At 46.5% G+C, this 21,026-nt stretch overlaps 1 protein-coding gene across 2 annotated transcripts in view; it reads left to right on the top strand.

Annotated features, from left to right (window-relative positions):
• The window catches only part of prex1 (phosphatidylinositol-3,4,5-trisphosphate-dependent Rac exchange factor 1), a 278,977-nt gene that overhangs the window by 10,103 nt on the left and 247,848 nt on the right, over positions 1 to 21,026 (top strand). The window lies entirely within an intron of this gene.

The raw sequence follows: 21,026 nt of genomic DNA on the forward strand, positions 1-21,026 counted from the left end.
TACAAAAACGATCGTGTTAAATAAAACTAAAATAAATTAATAATAATGATAATAATAAATAAAAAGGTTGACTAACTGCAAATTAGCAGTATAATACAGTACAAAATAATAAATATACATAAATAAAACAAGATTTTACATAAGTCACAACACTGTCCCTCAGGCTATTGCATGCTGACACAGCTAGTCCAGCAGTGGCTCCTCCCAAGGAGGACTTGGAATTGTTCCTTTAGAGAAAATGAATTTGAAGGAGAAAGTGTACCTCGTTTCTCTCTCTCTCTCTCTCTCTCTCTCTCTCTCTCTCTCTCTCTCTCTGACATCAGTTAGATTAGTGGTTCCCAAACTTTTCACACTTGTTCATATCAATGGCACAGGCTACTGTAGGCCACAGAAAATGTTTCCCCAAGAACTCTAATTTAAGGTGAACATTTAGTGTAGAAATACATAATGTCTGTTAGGTGAGGGGATTTCATATATTTTTGTGAAGTCGGATTCTCAGGGTGCGTACTTGTAGTGAATGAAATAACAGAGGGATGATAACCTGCTATTCTTCATTTTAGCTGGAAACCCACTAGAAGCCCCTCAAGGGGGTCCCTCCACTCCACTTTGGGAGCCACTGATAGCCTCTGATCAGTGAAGAAGGAAAACCAAATGAGCCTCTCCAGTTGTGTGTTGTTTTGGTCCACACAGGGACATCTTTACGACTTGAATAAACGCCAAAAGATGCCACCACTACAATGGAGGCGAATAGTTGCGTGAAGTGCTTTCAACAGGCTGATATACGATCCAATCGGTGACCCCGGCCTGGATTGTAAAAGCCCTGGCAACATGAGACCAGACCACCAATGTCCCCTAAGGGATCATGACCCGGACAAAGTCTGGACAAGTGCTTTCCCAGAGTGGGACAATGGGCCCCGTAATGGAGCTGCAAAGCCCTCTTTATCATCCTCTCTCCGGCCTGAATAGGTAGGGTGGCAGGGTGCCTGTAAAAAGGGCTTGGAATTGAACCCAGTGGCTTGGACTCCTAGGAATCCTCATTGCCCTCCCTGGGGACCTAGCCTCCTGTTTGGTTTACCAACAGAGTGCTGCAGGCTTGGAACGTTCGTCGGGATTCTCAAACACAACCAGATGTGTGGGGGGTTCCCGTATCGGGGCAAAGGTCCCTTCCCCTCACTGAGAAATGCGGACCACAAAACGACATCCAAAACGACGTTCCACCTCCAGACAACCCCTCGCTGGACCGCTGGACGATGCAGCGAAGAGGTTCGATTTAGGGTTGAACTCTAGTGCTGGTGTTCACCTCGCCGCTCCCCCTCTTCCCCAGGCCTTCTCTGGAAGACAAATTGGCGGGGTGTGTGCGGTGACACATGTGATGGATGGGGTGTGTGTCTGACGATGCGACCGTTCGCCTAGTTTGTGGTTCACCTTAAAAATGGTAGTGGAAGACGGTCTGAAGATGGTGCTACCTGCTTTCTTTGTGGTTTCCAGTGACATTGTGGGGCTGTTGAGCTGCACGTGACTCTCTGTACGTGATTTAGACTCACTGGGTTAGAGGCAATATAGCTCTTTTCCTGTTTGTTGTTTTTTGTTTGCACATGGATTATAGTGATGTCACAGTGATGGTAGATAACATCCCTATTAGAAGTGGTTACTGAATGTCTGACAGTATGCCACCCATGTGCAACATGTCAGAAATCAAAGTAAAGAGACTATTTTGAGTTTTCTGCCTCATTCATAAGTATGCTAGATTTCTCCAAAAATCACATCTCAATTATCTTTATCCAATGACCCCAAATGCGTGGCCTACATACTCTATTTTGGCTGTATGTGTCTGTGTCTACTGTATTGTATATTGCTTAGGGGTGTAACGATGCATCGATTAATCGAAATGCAACGATTCTAAGAATCGATGCATCGATTTGAATATGTTAGAATAAAAAAATAAATAAAAATATTAAACTTTTTTTGTGTATTGTTTTTAGTGACCTATAGTCCATTCATGCTGAGTGAATCAGTTCCCCCAGCCACATTTGTGTATTCAAAATTTTTTGGGGAATTAACTGATCGAAATTAATCGTTGTGAGGTCGCATCGTTACACTCCTAATATTGCTACAGTAGATGTGAAAGGATGGGTTGCCAGTGTTTTTTTGTGGTAAACCAAAGGCCTATAGTTCCAATGTCAAATAGGCCTAACTGAAACTAAAGAGACTAGCTCACACACAGATCTTTACAACAGAGTTAACTAATCTCAATTTCACCTATTTACTTTGGCCACATCAACAAGCATGCTAACCTATCAGCCTGTGGCCTTCATCAGAGCGGTATATTGTATCTTGTTAACTGTAAAAGTCATGGATCAGATCGGTAGGCTACTTGTTGTTGGTACATACTTGAGGCTGAAGTAATCTGAGTGGCTGCCGGGCCGGCACAGGGGAAAAGGGCTATTTGGTGCGTCCCCAACATTAGCTGCTGTTATGAATAGAAAATCGGCCAGAAAGGGAAGTGATGGGAGTGTCAGTTAGCTAGCAGCTACATTACAGGTTCACCAAGGTTTCCTCCAGCTGCTATCTGACCTATCTTTGGAATACAGCTCTCTCTATCTGTCTGTCTAATGTTTGATTCAGCACCAGTAGGTGTTGCCTTTTATCTTTCAACAGCCGTCATGGTGTAGTACTGTGGTGCTAATTCAGCTCCCCAGAACCGTCTTCTCTGTTGGGGCCGTGACGCTACTTATATCTCTCTGCCTGGGTGAATGCCAAGTGTGGCACTTTGTCACTTGGCACAAGTGCAGGATATCTGTGTTAGCAATCGCACATGATTTAGTTGTGACAGAGTGACTCACACACGGATGCACCTCATGCTGTATATTCCCACTAAGTTGTTTTAATTTCAAATAATGATTATAATAATAATCATCATAATAATAATAAACCTTATTTTGTATAGCACCTTTCATACAAGAGTTGCAGCCCAAAGTGCTTCACAGCAGTAAAATAGACCTACAATTAGCATAAATAGACAGAATAAAAGCAATGCAGATAATGAGAAAAAGGGTCAAAGCAATGCAGGTGATAACGATACAAATATCGACTCGCACAGTTTAAAACCTGAGTCTTCCCCATTAGATGGTCATAAAACTCTTAAGTTACTCGATAAAATATACTGTTATAGTATAAGTCCATGTTTCTTTGTAAATGATAGTTATCATGATAATGTCAGGTAATCTTACTAGTCTGCACTTATCTTAGTCGGCACCACTACTACTTGGAGACGCCCAACTAACCAAGTAACCCACTTGCTCTTGATTCATAGTCGGCTAATGTCAGGTCATGTGCCAGCCACCCAAAAACACACGTCCAAAACCACCAGATGGCCTCTCCAGTCTGGCCCGTGATGTTATCTCCTGCCCACCACATGTCACCCCTCAAGACACCCACTTTGAAAAAGTCAACCAGACAAACCAGCTTAGAGTCAAACTTGGTAGAGTGGAAATATTGTTTGTGTGTATGGGCCCAATGGTGTGTGTGTGCAGTGAGGTGTGTCTGTGTGTGTCTGTGTGCAATGAGGTGAGTGTGTGTGTCTGTGTGTTATGTGTTTATGGTTTAAAACAAGCTTGTGTGTTTTTTTATGCTTTAAATTAAAACGAGCATAATGTGTGTGTGTGTGCTTTAAAACAAGCGTGTGTGTTTATGCTTTAAAACAAGCTTGTATGTGCTGGTGTGTGTTGTTCTCATGGCCGTGTGTAATGAGTGAGGGGAGAGCATGTCCATAATTATGTGGCAGAAGCTGCAGAACAAGTTAAAAGACCAGGGACGTCATAAAGGATATTTATAACACGCTCATTATGCTCAGCCGCTGTGAAGGAGCGTTTAACCCAAATGAGATGGGAAAAAAAATACCCCTCCTCTTCAATTTGACACACTCTGTGACACCGTGACGGCCAATAAAAATGGGCAGCGTAGGAGCGCAGGCTTTAAATCACTACCGGAACCGAGAGGAAATGCTCTGGGGCTTTGACTTCTGACTTGCATTATCGCCAGCGTGCCGCGTCATTGATATTGTTACGCCAACTCTCTCTTAGATATATCTACTCTCATGTTTACTTTCATTTAACTCTTCATCTAGTCCCTCAACATGTTCACAGAGGGCACTACAGTGGGACCAGCAGGATTTGGAGTGACGTAACCGCATGTGTATGTGTGGCGGCACTGCTGAACCGAGCTGAGAGAGAGTGGGCGAGAAAGAGAGAGAGATGGCAGCGGTTGTACCATCAGACTTACAGTTCACGTCGTTGTCACTTGATCAAGTTAGAGAGTGGTTGTCCGAACAAGCTATCTGGGGGCGCTGTGTTGTTCCAGAGAGGAAGACTCTCTGGACCGGTCCGTCTGTCTAGTCTGTCTGGCTTTGAAGCCTCGCTGTGGTGAAGAGACTGTCTCATCTCCCTGTGGTGCTTGGCTTTCGCCACCAAAAGAGCCCTGAACTTTGAAGCCCGTAAAAAAAATTGCAAAAAAACGGAAGTTAGCAATGGAGAGGGAAAAAAGAGGACAAGACTCAAAGAAGACTTTGTGTTTTGGCGATGGCCGCTGCCAAGAAGGGTCGCTCTTGGAATAGAGAGAGAGCGAGAGAGAGAGAGAGAGAGAGAGAGAGGGGAAGGTGCAGGGGGAGTTGAGGGAGTCTTGGGAGGGTAGGGGAGAGATGTGAATTACAGCCTCTGAGAGAAAAGGGCCTGCCTGGGTTTGCTGGGGTCCCCTTCATTGTGGCTCCGCTGTGGGGCTTTCTCTCGCTCCGCTGCTCCCCTGCCACAAAGAGGGGATTTCTTCATTTATTTATTCAATTTCATGGCGTGTCGACCCCAAAATGGCCTCTGTCCCCTCTCCAGAACTGCCCTGTCCCAATTCGTGGCTACCCCCACCACCACCAAAAAAAGCGAGAGAGAGGCCCTTTATAGATGGACTGTTTTTAGCATGGTGGTGTTTTCTCTTGGAGGGGTGGGAGGGGGGGTGGTGGTGACCTGAGAGAACTTAGACGAGTCTTGAATCTGTTATTTTGTGGGGAATTTTTTTTTCCCACTGGCTGTGGGAACTGGAGCAAATTGAAAGGGGTCTCTGGCCCTGGTGGAAAGGCCTTGACAAGTGTTCAGGCTGTTATTGATACACGGGGGTCTCTTGTGTGACGGCCTGGTGCTTGTAGCTACTGAATGCTGATGTAGTTGTGGGCAAACAGGAAAAGGCTCCAGTTCTGTACCATTCTGCTCCAACAACACCCAACCTAGCATGGTTATGTAAGAGCTGTCTGAATACCGTGGGAGACCTTCATTCCTGTAGAAATGGCTCCTATTAGATGGAATAGGATCATGTCAGCAACTTGAGCATTGGATTACTTGGATCATTGACATGTTTACATAGTATTAAAAAAACAAACAATCTAGTTAGGTAAGAATTTTGGGGATGTGTTTTTACTACTCAGAATTTGCTCAGTAGAGTCACAGAGGTGTTATTTGTTCAGTCATTCACGGTTAGCTGCACTGCTTCCTATAAGTTATTATCATAGGTTATGCATCTGCTTAGACAGCCGGTTTCATCTGCTGCTGTATTGATTTAGGAGCTAATGTTCATTCATAGTAACACTCCAACAACACAATGTAACCCCAAACAGCACCGTTTTTTGCACAATTCTGTCACAACACCATGCTCAAGTTGGATAGCTCCATCAGACATTCCTTTGCATTTATACAATTATGTATTGTGTCCTTTTTCATGAGATCACTTGCACAGTCAACCTTCCATTCCATTTTATAGCCTGCGATACAGACTGGCCTTCCTCGTTTACATTGATTTCCAGAAATTGCAATCCAATCAGGGACTGTGTTCTAACTGCTGTTCTGTCCCCCTGTGGAATGCAGCCCCTGAAGCAACAAGTGGTAACATTAACACTAGTAGAATAGACACAACGAGAGGTAACGTTAACGCTAGTAGAATAGACACAACGAGAGGTAACGTTAACGCTAGTAGAATAGACACAACGAGAGGTAACGTTAATGCTAGTAGAATAGACACGAGAGGTAACGTTAATGCTAGTAGAATAGACACAACGAGAGGTAACGTTAACGCTAGTAGAATAGACACAACGAGAGGTAACGTTAATGCTAGTAGAATAGACACAACGAGAGGTAACGTTAACGCTAGTAGAATAGACACAACGAGAGGTAACGTTAATGCTAGTAGAATAGACACAATGAGAGGTAACGTTAATGCTAGTAGAATAGACACAGCGAGAGGTAACGTTAACGCTAGTAGAATGAACACAACGAGAGGTAACGTTAACGCTAGTAGAATAGACACAATGAGAGGTAACGTTAATGCTAGTAGAATAGACACAACGAGAGGTAACGTTAACGCTAGTAGAATAGACACAACGAGAGGTAACGTTAACGCTAGTAGAATGAACACAATGAGAGGTAACGTTAATGCTAGTAGAATAGACACAACGAGAGGTAACGTTAATGCTAGTAGAATAGACACAACAAGAGGTAACATTAACGCTAGTAGAATGAACACAATGAGAGGTAACGTTAATGCTAGTAGAATAGACACAACGAGAGGTAACGTTAATGCTAGTAGAATAGACACGAGAGGTAACGTTAATGCTAGTAGAATAGACACAACGAGAGGTAACGTTAATGCTAGTAGAATAGACACAACGAGAGGTAACGTTAACGCTAGTAGAATAGACACAACGAGAGGTAACGTTAACGCTAGTAGAATAGACACAACAAGAGGTAACATTATTGCTAGTAGAATAGACACAAGCAGAGCTAACGTTAATAATGCTTGTAGAATAGACACAAGGAGAGGTAACGTTAATGCTAGTAGAATAGACACAACAAGAGGTAACATTATTGCTAGTAGAATAGACACAAGCAGAGGTAACGTTAATAATGCTTGTAGAATAGACACAAGGAGAGGTAACGTTAATGCTAGTAGAATGAACACAACAAGAGATAACGTTAATGCTAGTAGAATGAACGGGATCATCCCTATGTTCCCCGGGTTCTATGTTCCCCGCTTTGAGGCAGGGCCTCAGAACAATGACAGACTACAAAGGAACCCCCCTCAAACTGAACAGTGACATCTCCTTAGCAAATGATCTCAACTCCTTCTATGCGAGGTTTGAGGCTGTGAATAACAACACCAGCCTACAAACCACGGCAATGGGGGGGGGGGGGTCTGCTGATGGAGACTCAGTGTTCAGGGTAACAGAGCATGAGGTGAGACGGATCTTTAAAAAAGTGGATATCAGGAAGGCAGCAGGACCGGACGGCATCCCCGGCCGCGTCCTAAAAGTCTGTGCCGACCAACTGGCCCCGGTATTCACTGACATCTTCAACCTGTCCTTGGAACAGGCCGTCATCCCCACCTGTCTGAAGAAGTCCACCATCATCCCTGTACCCAAAAAATCTACGCCCGCTTGCCTCAACGACTACCGCCCTGTAGCCCTCACCTCCATAGCCATGAAGTGCTTTGAGAAGCTAGTGAAGGGCTACATCTGTTCCTCCCTCCCCATCAACCTGGACCCTCTGCAATTTGCATATCGCCCCAACAGGTCCACGGAGGACGCCATAGCCCATGTGCTGCACACAGCAGCATCACATCTGGACAAGAGGAAGGGGAACTATGTGAGAATGCTGTTCATCGACTACAGCTCAGCATTCAATACCATAGTCCCCTCCAAACTCATAGCCAAGCTCAGGGACCTGGGCTTGAACTATGACCTGTGCCAGTGGGTCCTGGACTTCCTGACGGGCAGACCCCAGGTGGTAAGAGCCGGCAACTGCACCTCCTCATCCATCACGCTCAACATAGGGGCCCCCCAGGGCTGTGTTCTGAGCCCCCTCCTCTACTCCCTGTACACACATGACTGCGTAGCACAGCGGAACAACAACACCATCATCAAATTTGCTGATGACACAGTAGTGGTGGGCCTGATCTCTGCCAACGACGAAAGGGCCTACCTGGAAGAGGTAGAGAACCTGTCACAGTGGTGTCAGGAGAACTGCCTCTCCCTGAACGTCAGCAAAACAAAAGAGATGATTGTGGACTTCAGGAGGTCGGGGGTCAAGGACTACAGCCCCCTCAGCATCGACGGGGCACCAGTTGAGAGAGTGAACAGTTTCAAGTACCTCGGAGCCCACATATCCGAGGACTTGACATGGACCACACACATTGACAGTGTTGTGAAGAAGGCACGACAACGCCTCTACTTCCTCAGGCGCCTAAGGAAGTTCCAAGTCAGTCAGAAGATCCTTAGGAACTTCTACTCATGTACAATAGAGAGCATCCTGACCGGCAACATCACCTCCTGGTTTGGGAATAGCACTGCACAAGACCGTAGCAGACTACAAAGAGTGACACGTTCAGCCGAACGCACAATTAGAGGGGGGCTTCCCACCCTCCAGAACATTTACAACAAGCGGTGCAAGGGGAAGGCTAAGAGAATTATTAAGGACTCGAGCCACCCGAACAACTGCCTCTTTGAACTGCTGCCGTCAGGCAAGCGATACCGGAGTCTTATGGCGAGCACAGAAAGACTCAGAAGGAGCTTCTATCCCCAGGCCATCAGGCTGCTAAACGAACAATAATCGCTAAACGAACAATAATCACTATGCAACAACCATCAAATGCACACAGCACACACACCCACACGCACACACACACTCACTCAAACAAACAACACACTGCAGCACCCACTCTCCACACTTTAGATCACACAAACACACTTACACTTTATATTTATTGATAAAGGATTTGCACTACAACTCGTACACCTACTGTGAATTGTACCTAAACTGCACCTCGTCCATTTATGCCTTGCACTATATAGTATTGTATATTAGTACACTGCACAGTATTGTATATTGTATGGTAACTACGTCTACGAACATTGTACATATGTCTAAACTGAACACTGTGACCTATTTTTTTTCTTCTAATTTTTACTATGTTTTTATTTCATACTTATCTTGTCATGCACAGTCTCTGGAGCGCAACAGTAAGAAGCATTTTGTACAAAAGTATTCTGTACTTCTGTATGACAACTATTAAAGAAACTTGAAACTTGAAACTTGATTGATTAATAGATTGAAAATGTTATAAATTTGTATTTTATTAATTATTAATGTCCGCCTTGTTTCGAACGGTTAAGCTTAGGCCCTCTTTCGAACTGGTTAAGGTTAGAGTTTGGAATCAGGGCTGGTGGTCTAAAATTTTCAATCAATCAATCAATCAAAGCGGGGAACATAGAACCCGGGGAACATAGGACCTGGGGAACATAGACATGCTCCCGAATGAACACAACAAGAGAGGTAACGTTAACGCTAGTAGAATAGACACAACGAGAAGTAATGTTAATGCTAGTAGAATAGACACAACGAGAGGTAATGTTAATGCTAGTAGAATAGACACAATGATGGGTAACGTTAATGCTAGTAGAATAGACACAACGAGAGGTAACGTTAATGCTAGGCAAACATATTGTGCTTCTCAGAAACTAAGCTTGACGATTCTGTAAAAGATCCAGAGATAGAGATTGAGAACTACTCAATAATCAGGAATGATAGGAACAAACATGGAGGTGGTGTCTGTATACATACATAAAGACACCAAATTCATCAACAGAACTGACCTGAATCATGAATCAATTGAAACTGTATGGGTGGAAATCCTATTCGAAAGGGCGAAATCTTGTTGGCTCAATCTACAGACCGCCAGATCATAGTGGCTTTCATGATACACTTGATGGGTGTTTAGCTGGAGTTGAGGATGTAGACAAAATTCTTATTGGAGGCTGGAACACGGATATGCAACAAAAAAATTCACCCGTCTTCAAGTCGTTCAGTAGGTTTTGTGATCTGCACGGCCTCAGCCAGCTAATCACCCAACCCACACGTATGTGAATCAACTCAGACTACCATTGACCTCATCCTGACCTCTGACAAGTCCAAGATCTCCAATAAAGGGGTTATAGCATGCGGGTTAAGCGATCATTATATGATATTCTGTACCCGCAAAAATCTAAAACAAAAGGCAGGCTGTCACAAAACAGTCACATCTAGAGACCTCAAAACCTACTCTAGCGAGGCCTTTAACCTAGAACTGGAGAGCCTGGACTGGTCAGAAGAGCTCAGTGGTACACTAGTTGAAGAAACATGGCTTTGTTTCAAAACCAAATTCTCAACAATACTAAACAACATGGCCCCCCTAAGAACCACCAGAGTAAAAAATCGCGCTGAGCCGTGGATGCACTCCAAAATATTGACCGCTATGAAAACCAGAGACAAAAAATGCTCTGAGTTTCATAAAAGTTGGTCAAAGCTTACCAAAAGCTTGAGCAGTGAACTCCAAGCCCACGTGACTGAACTCAAACTGCAAAGAAACAGACTAAGAAATGAAGTAAACTCCATGATCAAAACTGCAAAAAAGAATTTCATCAATGACAACTGAGGAAAATAAAAATAAACCCTGTGAACTTTGGAAACAAATTACTCAATAATCAACTAGGCTGCAGTAAAAAACTTAAAACCAGATTTTCAAACATAAACATAAAGACGGACAACACGCTCATCACAGACAAGCTGGATGTGGCCAATTACTTAAACATTTTCTTCACAAACATAGCCACAACACTGGTAAATAAACTACCCACCCTCTCAGGGCATTTTGGGGTAGAACACATCATAGCCTACTACAATAACCTAGGAGTCCGCAAAGACGATTTCAAACTAGAAATGGTAACAACAGCTGAGGTACTCAAAAAACTGGGCGCCCTCCAACCTAACAAGGCCACTGGCCATGACAATATCCCCTCCAAATTACTCAGAGACTCAGCGGCCGCCATCACCCCAGTCATCACACACATAATAAACCTCTCCATAAAACAGGGACACGTCCCCAAGGACTTCAAAATTGCGAGAGTAACACCCCTGCACAAAAAGGGCAGCAAATTAGACCCAGGCAACTGCCGCCCTGTTTCTATTCTTACCTCCATCTCGGAAGTCATGGAAAAAATAGTATACGAACAGGTCGAAAAGTACCTTGCGGAAAAAAAATCTAATCTTCGAATTCCAATCTGGCTTCAGAACATCCCACTCCACTGACACATGCCTTCTCTATTTGAACGACCACATCAAACAAGAGGTGGACGCGGGCAAATACTGCGGCATGGTCATGCTGGACCTACAAAAGGCCTTCGACACTGTCAATCACTCCATTCTGATTGACAAGCTAAAAGCAATTGGTTTTGATAGTCTATCAGTGAGCTGGATGCAATCCTACCTGGAGGGGAGAGAACAGATGGTGGAGGTAAACAGTACCCCACCCCCCCCCCCCCCCCCCCCCCCCACCCCTCCCAGTGAGCTGTGGTGTTCCACCAGGAAGCATACTAGGACCGCTACTCGGGGAACAAAATTAACTTTTTGACTTACCAGCCATTTGGCTGGTAGATTTTAAAAACTACCAGCCAGGCAGATTTTTTACCAGCCAAAAATTAAAAATAGCTTTTTAGTATATCGCCATGTGTTATTATTACTATATGATACTCTCATATGCTATTTTCAATTAATATCATAAACAACATAAGGAATATTAGCATAATTTTGAGTGGACTGAAGGAATGAGTCAGCATTAATAGTTTTAAATGCAAATAATTTATTGAAACATAGAAGTGGGGTCGGGGACACACACACTGTTTCAACTCACCACCCCCGCATCATATTGTAGTCTAGTCTGTCTTCAAACTTCCACTCCTCTCGAAACCTTTTTATATTTGAATATCAACATTATCTGTGCATCCTCAGTAATCCTCAGTTTACTATATACTCCTCTCCTGAGTCCTGACTAGTGACTTTCTTCATCGTCTTTCCAAACGCACGCACGCACACACACAGAGAAAGGGAGAGTGCCCCCCCCCCCCCCCCCCCCATTTCCCTTTCCCCAGTCCACACTGTCTGCTGTTCTCTATGGCTCTGCCGCTGATCAGGATTAGCTTGTTAGCTTACGCTAACATAACGTTCATTTCGGGCGATGTGGGCAGGGGCGTAGTTGGGGGGGGGGGTAGCTTAGGATGATTCCAAGGGCCCAGCACTGGGGGGGGGGGGACCCACTTTTTTTTTTTTTTTTCTTTTTTTACTAGACATCACTCAGGTGTATTATTGATGCTCTCATTGATACTATGTTTGTTTCTGAAGTGTGTGTGTGTGTGTGTGTGTGTGTGTGTATGTGTGTGTGTGTGTTCCTAATTTATGCAAATGACATGTCGTCAGCTTGTGACTGCAACTTATTCCTGTTCGCGGACGACTCAGCCCTGCTGGTCTCTGACAAGAACAAGTTACAGGTTGAAAAAACCCTCAGCTCGGAACTAGGCAAAATCTGCACCTGGCTCGCTGACAACAAACTATCATTACACCTGGGTAAAACAGAGTCCATTCTCTTCGGTTCAAATAACAAACTCAGCAAGGCCGACGGCTTCTCAGTTACAGTGGGTGCCAATATTGTCACAAGGAAAGATGAAATTACATACTTAGGTTCCATCCTAGAGGCTAATCTTTCCTGTGACAAAATGGCATCCAATGTAATAAAAAAAGTCAACCAACGAACTAGATTCTTGTACCGGATCTCCTCTCTGGTAAACAAGAATACCCTGAAGACTCTGGCAGGAGCACTCATTCAAGGGTACTACGACTATGCTTGCACCTCATGGTACCAAAGCACCTCAAAGGCACTAAAAACAAAATTACAAACATCTCAAAACAAACTGGTCAGACTACTGCTTGACCTTACTCCTAGAACCCACCTCACCCCTGCCCACTTTGACAACCTTGGATGGCTTAGGGGGCTTTCTCACTAACCATTCGGGGTCGAATCACAGCCCGATCGCACCAGAATAGGGTGTGATCGTCCTACTGAGAACGCTCCCCCGCGTCCCCGGGGATGCTGATTCGCTCCAAACCTGGACCGCTGGAATAGGTGGTTCCGGGTGCGTGGGAGCGGGGGGCGTGGTGTACAAGCTTGTACCAAAACACGAAAGAGGCTTGCTGTATCAACTTGCTGACACACACAACGTCATTACTGTAATGCTTTCATGCTTGCTTGAATTTTGGGCAGATAAAAACATACAGCAACCACTGGACAATACCACAAAAACTATATTTATGGGGAATTTGGCGAGTTCAGACCTCAACCAAACAAGCATGTTGAGCCTCACGGCTCAGTGGATGAAAACATGAAGCCACGTTACAAGCACAAGACTTCCCTGGCTCGCATTAGGCCTGGCAATTTTTTGCCATTGCTATGTCTACTATACATTGGTTTCTTGTTCGAATGCATTTTATTTCTATCTACCAGTGGTACCCAACCAGTCGGCCGTGATCGACCGGTAGATCAATGACATGCAATATAATTGACGCGAGCGATGGGCTAATGTTAGCTGATAACTAGTAATAAATAGGCTAAGCTAACTGGCGTTAGCTTAGCGTTAACCCTGGAAAACGCTCAAAGCGGACTCCACGACACCAGTTCCATTCGTGAGAAAAGGGGGTGGGTTATATTGACAGAGGTTCAAATATAACTTCATATTTATTGGTTATTTGTTTCTTTATATCAGCATCCAGTTTCCACCACCATGTGTTAAAACTCTTCCTGTGTTGACGTTAGAGCGTGACATCATCGCTACGGCAGCTTACACGCTCAAAGCGCAAACCTTAAACAAAACCCGGAGCGCACCAAGACTTCAGTGTGTACACAAACTAGAGGGGGGGAGATGGAGGGGTGAGTTCGCACCCAAGGACGGAGCGAGGACGGAGCAGAGCTGATTCGACCCCGAATGGCAGTGAGAAAGCACCCTTAGAGTAGACGACAGAGTACAGCAACTTGCAATGGGCCTGGTCTACAAGATACACTACACGACTAAGGTACCCTGCCATGTACATGTCAAAATACTTCCCAAAGGTCAGTGAATTCAACACCAGAGGGAGCTCCACAAATCATGTTCAACCCAGATTCTGCTCAAACAAGGGATTAAACACGTTTAGCAATTATGCCACATAAATGTGGAACGCCCTACCCACAGCTGTAAAGGAATGTGAATCACTACCCACTTTTAAAACCACTCTCAAGGAGCACCAACGGGAGACTGCAATTCGAAACTGGCCCTTCTAAATGTCCTAACTCAACCCCCTCCAATGTAAATGTCCTAACCCAATAATACACGAGACTCTCTTCTTGGGACCAAGTAAGGTTTCGTCGATAATCCAATGTACAGTTACCACCCCCCACCCCACCCACCCAACCACCTCCTATGTACAGTCCCCCCCCCCACCTCATCCAATGTACAGTTTCTTCGTCAAATGTATATACTCTCTTTTTTAAACTCTTTTTGTATCACAAACGGTACTGTATTTGTAAATCTGGTATGTCATAAATGAATAGATGTAGCAGTACTGTCTATCTGTATGTCATGTATGTCATATATGTTATGATGAATTGAAAATGGGGGACCCTGATGTAAACAAGACGAAAGTCTTTCTCTGGTCTGCATCCCCTTAACAATTGTGTGTATTGAGCTGTACTGTATTGTACCCATTCTGCAATCTGTTAATAAAATGTTCAATCAATCAATCAATAGTAGAATAGACACAAGGAGAGGTAATGTTAATGCTAGTAGAATAGATACAATGAGAGGTAATGTTAATGCTAGTAGAATAGACACAACGAGAGGTAACATTAACGCTAGTAAAATAGACACAATGAACGGTAACGTTAACGCTAGTAGAATAGCGCAAATGAGACTGACTACCAGGTTAATTATTTTATATAAGTGCACCCATTATGTCACGTCCATATGTGTTTCCCATATGTTTCCTACACGTCTGCACTTAGAGCTGTTCCTTTGTCCGACAGGAAGGATGCAGTGTTCTGTCGGGTCAATGTCACAACTCAATGCATTTCCTTTTCCGCACTCGCTAGAGCTTAAATGGAAAATAATCAACGTGATTTATCGGTCGGAGCGCTAGCGGTGATGGCGGTACTTGATGCACATAAAACATATTGATGTTGCTCTTCTCAAGTTGTGCAGATTGTAACGAGCAGAATTAACTCACTGTCTGGTTCAACATGCAAGCCTCTTTCAAAAGCATCACAATATCACTTTTACCAGAAGTTACCTTCAACAGTAAGTGATGGTCTCAACCTGATAACAGTTAACAAACGCAGCACTCCTGGTGTTCTAGAACTGACTGTTGTTGATGGAAAAAGATGCAGAGCCGACTGAAGGGGCCGAGTGTAGCTGAGCTGTATAATAACTTTGCCATGGCGATGTTTTGATATGAATCAAATCAAATTTATTTGTAAGGCCTGACAACACACGTTAATGTCCCATGATGGGCCGCGTGAATATTAAAGGCAACCAACTTGTGTTCAGCTTTTCGTTCAGCGTTTCCCTGATTGGCTAGTGGCCACATGACCACGCTGCCGTGCGGCAGAGAGTTGCGCCGGCAGCGGCCGTCTTCCGTTGTGGAATTGTTTACATCAGGGTGAACGCTGTTGTATTCGCAAATATGAGAGCCAGCAATACGCAGCTCCAGTTAACCTAATTTATACCGTAATTAATCATTAAAAAAATATACCCTTAACTGGAATATGTTGTTTATTTACACACATGTTGGGATTATGTAATTGGTTTGTCATGACAAAACAATAAAAATTGCTACTTTACATCAGGGTGAACGCTGTTACGCTGCCACCACCCACTTCAATGACTGAGCTCTCATATTTGCGAATGCATAAACTATATCTTAAATTATGGCTATGTGTCTAATATGGCTGTCGCGAAGTCATTGATAAGCGACAGCCATATTAGACACATAGCCATAATTTAAGATATAGTTTATGCATTCGCAAAATATGAGAGCTCTGTCATTGAAAGGGTTTCTACAACGGAAGACGGCCGCTGCTGCTGGAGCTGGACCGAGTCAAGCCGGCGGCGGCGCACGGAAGCCGGGGAGAAACCACCGCATCGCCCCGCTGGCGCTTCAGCAGCCTCCACTGATGTACAGTGATGAGTGAATCTGGTAGTTGGTTTATGACGTTAAAAACGCGAAATAACATAACGTTACAGCGTACAGTTTCTAGTTAATCAGTCAGGCGTCAGCCTCTACACTGATGTACAGTGACTGACGTTAAAAACGCGAAATAACATATAACGTTACAGCGTACAGTTTCTAGTTAATCAGTCAGGCGTCAGCCTCCACACTGATGTACAGTGACACCCAGAGTTTCTAGTTACAGTAGTGACGCGTGAATCGAGATAGTCCTAACAGTGTTTATTATTAAGAGTCAGATAGTCTCTTAAGATGCTGGCGCAGGCATTCATCGCCACCCTGGCAGCCTCCACCGAACACGATCGACTTCAAGCGCAACAGACGAGCGAGCGCGAACAAGCTGCAGACCAACGAGAGCGCCTTCACGCGCGACTCCAAGCGCAAGCCCTCAGTGAACGCGAACATTCTGCAACCGAGCGAGATCGCTTCCAGGCGCAACAAAGGAGTGAAGACGACCGCATAAGACTGGAGACCAGACGCCTTCAGACGGAAGAGAACATTGAAAGAAGCCGCGCCGATGCACAGTGCGCCGCCACCAATGCACAGCGCGACGCCGCCCATGCCAGCGCCAATGCACAGCGCGCCGCCGCCAATGCCCAGCGCGAAGCAGTGCGCGACGCCGTCCATGCCCAGCGCGAGGCAGAGCGCGACCGGCTGCAGGCGCAGATGATGGACAAATTGATTGCCATGGCGACACCCCCTCTCTCCGCACGGAGCTCCCGGAGATCATCACGACAAGGGTCTAGGACACATTCCCCTACCCGACCAAGCGACCCGGGACCCCGCCAACAGGAGGATCCTGTCCACGTCTCCGAACCCCCTCCCCGGCCGGTCCATACGAGACCCAGCAACCGGGAAGAACCGGCCTACGTCGCCGAGAGACTGAACAGAAGACTCCAGGACCTAGCAGAGGAAGAGGAAGAGGAAGAGGAGGAATGTCAAGCCGACCAGCAGCAACGTACTCTGGACCAGGAGGCCCAGTACAGCCCAGACGTCAGCCCCGAGGCACTGCGCTACAAACCCCCGACTCAACTCACGGGTGAGTTTGACGCACCGTCAGCACAGAGGAACAGCACCTGGGTACCCGACCCCTGATACCCACCAAGTACCAGCCCACGACGACACGTACGGGGAGACTCGCCCAGGAGGCCTCTCCCCCAACGCTCACCGATGTGCCAGCCATCCATGGCATCGTACCTTGGCACACCGACGTTCCCGGACTTCACACACGAGAACAGAGCACAGTACACAGAGCTATGAATGTGCTTAGAGACAATGATGTCCGATGTCCCCGATGAGACGTACAAGTATGCTATCCTACTCAAGCACCTGAAGGTGCCCAGAGCGCATAATATAGCGCTGGCATATTCCAACTCAAGTACCCCATACACCGCGGCTCTAGTAGCCCTCGACCAACGTTATGGACGCATATGGGACTACGTGATACAAGAGATAAGAGACATCGACCGTCTCCCCCCAGCCAGAGACAACAGAGCATTAGATTACCTCTCTATCAAGGTACAGTCCCTGGTAGGGATGCTGGGGTCCCAAAAGGAAAAAGGGATATACGAACTGTACGCTAACTCTAATGTAGAAAGGATATTAGAGAAGCTCCCTCCCGCCCGACAAGAGCGTTTTCGGCGGCAGAGAGACCACCGTGACCCCAACGGCCCAGAGGCATCCCTCCTAGACCTATCTGAGTTCCTCGCCAGGGAGGTCAGCAGCCTACAACTGGACACGTTCGTATGGAGTGGACCAAGCCCAAGACCAGGACCTCGGGGGTTCAAATGATAACCGCCGGTCGGTGACCGTTATGCACCAAGCCGAATCAGTACCGCAGCACAAGAACCACAACACCCCCTCGACGAAAGAGGAGTGGAAGATTGAATGCCAGTACTGTGAAGGGGAACATCGGCTGTATCAATGCGACACTTTCGGGAAGCTGACCACGGACGAGGTGAGTCAGTGGATCAAGGACCACCGCCGCTGCTTCCGCTGCGCGCGCAGCCATATGGCAGCTGAGTGCCGTTTGAAGAAGAAGTGCAGCAGGTGCGGCGGCGCCCACTTGGAGGTCCTGCATGACATCAACAGGCGTCCGCCAGGACAACAAAGTGGGCCCGTCACGGTAATGTATCAGGCCGAGGCGGTGGCACCAGTACCGAAGATCCACCAGACCGCCCCCTGGTGTCCCGACTGCTACAGCAGACACTGGGAGTCACGGTGCTACTCGGACGACCGCGAGTCGGCACCACTCCAGAAGATCCAAAGCAACCGACTAACAGGAGTGCTCCACATTGACCAGCATAGCGGGACCGCCCGAGTGCTCATCAAAGTGGTCAGAGTGCTCCTGAGCTACGAGGACAAGGTCCTGGACACTTACGCCGTCCTGGACAATGGGTCTGAAAAGATTCTCCTCCTCGCTTCCGCCGCAGCCCAGTTGGGCCTACGGGGTGCCAAAGGTACCATGACCATACGCACCATCAGAAGGGACCAGAAGACCATAAAAGGTGAAAAGGTCTCCTTCAAGATAGCAGTGGTGGACCAGCCCGAGAAGCAGTATAGTATTACCAACGTCTTCACCAGCCACGACATAGGCCTATCACAGTACACCTACCCCATCCCACAGCTGATGGCGAAGTATGTGCACCTACGTCAACTACCTATACCGCTTATCGACGGCGCCACACCGACCCTGCTCATCGGCTCCGACCACGCGGACCTCATTCTCCCAATTGAGGCGGCCCACATCGGACCCAAAGGATGCCCAGTCGCGGTTCAGACCCGACTGGGGTGGACGCTCCAGGGCCCCCTCTACGGACTTGACAGTCAACCCACGTCTACACGCTGCCTACACACAAAGGCGAGCGACACCGGCCACTCCCTCGTACAGCCCGTTGAGAGGCTATTGACATTAAGCGAGAGGCCTGTGAGAGAACCGTGGGCACAAGAGGGAGTTCGGAACTCCACCCCCCTCAGCTGCGCTCCAGACGTAGCTGACCTCGAACCCAGCACCCCAAGCGACTCCTTGATGGGGCGGCCGGAACCGGCCCCTCCTCAGACGGGGTACAGAGCAAACAAGAGAAACAGACGGAGGAGGTGGAGGCGCAGCCAAGCACCGATCAAAGCAGTCTCAGGCCCGCTTCCTCCTAACCCCCCTACCATCCCTTCCAGCCCGTCAGAAGCGGGTCAAGGACGGGGACAACTTAAAAGTGGACACAGTCGTCGTGATCATAGACCAGTCACTACCCCGAGCTGCGTGGCCGGCCGGCCGCGTAAGCAAAGTGATCACTGGTGCCGACGGAAAGGTCAGAGCGGCAGAAGTGCTCGTCCAGGGGCGGACATACACCCGACCCGTGGCGAGGCTGATAGAGTTGCCAAGGCTCCCCGACTCTCCTAATGACGACCATGACCCACTGACTTTGTGAATTGCCCTACTCCTCACAACGGACATTGAGTAGTGGACAAGACGGTTAATCTGTCTCTGCTTATCTAATTAGGTGCGGACTAATTAGGAGGCGGCTGTTACAAAGGGTCAGATTAAACCGAATATATATATTTATTGCTTGAGATCCCATGTATACTATTTGTATATCGTTTGATATCCCTTGTATATTCGTTGTACATATACACGGAATATCCCTTTACCTAGTACAGGCCAGACCATAATATTCGTTCTCCTATTGGACAGCGATCCCCTAGGCGCCACGGCCATACCCCCCAATGTCTAGTTCAAAGTCACCGCTGAGACATGTCTGGACATGCCCGGTTCTGCGCAAGAATACGAGACAGAAATAAGGCTGGTACTAGATTGTTCACCTTACGTATAAATACGTCGCAGGTGGATACAGCAGTTAGTTACCCAATAAGTTGAAGCCTCACACCACGATACAACGTGCTGTGAAGTGGGCCCGTTTTGCCCCGAAATAGAGCCTTGAGACCGCGTGCGAATTGATAGCTGAAGTGTCAGAGTTTAACGCTGGATCGTCGAGTTCGACCTATTCTATTATTAAGTAATAATCTATTATGTATAGTGTATCGTGCGGCTACCGTTCTACAGTGACCAGCATTACCAACGTTTCATCGTACCGAGCTAGTGTGCTTATCCAGGCTGGGCGGCCTAACCTGGTGCCGTCATCCGAGGAGCCCTAGACGAGAACCGTGTGGATATGTACACTGGATAACCTACCCGACGACTACAGAGCCCTTTTCGGCTGGATTATATTTGCTTTGGTCCTGTAGCTGTTGGAGCGGAGAATCGTCTACACCCACTGTTGTGTGGGATTTACCCTGTGAGGAGCACCGTCGAGCCCGCCTCTAGTACTCTGAGGCTGGCTAGCTTTCCTCCATGCGGCACTGCATACCGGAGAATAGCTGTTGTTCGTCTACGGATCAAGGGATTATTGCACTGTCTCCTGTACCTGGAGTCTCCTTATTCCTCGTTGACCCAGACTTTCTGCTACCGACAAATCCTCTCCCCTGCTGGCTTACAACCGGAGGGACCCCTTTAGTATCTCCAGCTGATCTACTAGTGTACCATATATAATTATTATGATACAGGTGGTATTAATTATCTCCTGCGTAATATTCTCATGGACTTACGCTCTTGACCTATTCATGCACATTCTTCGCCTTACAAGCGCAACTCTCAATCTTGATAAGTAATGTAAGATAATCTTCGTGCTGCTAATAAATATTCTTCTAAACCGTATTTCTTGTGAAGCCGTGTTATTGTGGGTGTGTTCATCTCATATACCTGTGTACTGTATGGCCAGTAGTAATGTACATAACGCAGTAGTGGTTTAATGATACCATACTTATTCAATACAGTCAGGGAATTGTACCCCTCAGTTACAGCTTATCTACTTGAAATGTACT

Source organism: Notolepis coatsorum (genome assembly GCF_963971535.1).
Source record: "Notolepis coatsorum genome assembly, chromosome: 17".
NCBI classification, from domain to species: domain Eukaryota; kingdom Metazoa; phylum Chordata; class Actinopteri; order Aulopiformes; family Paralepididae; genus Notolepis; species Notolepis coatsorum.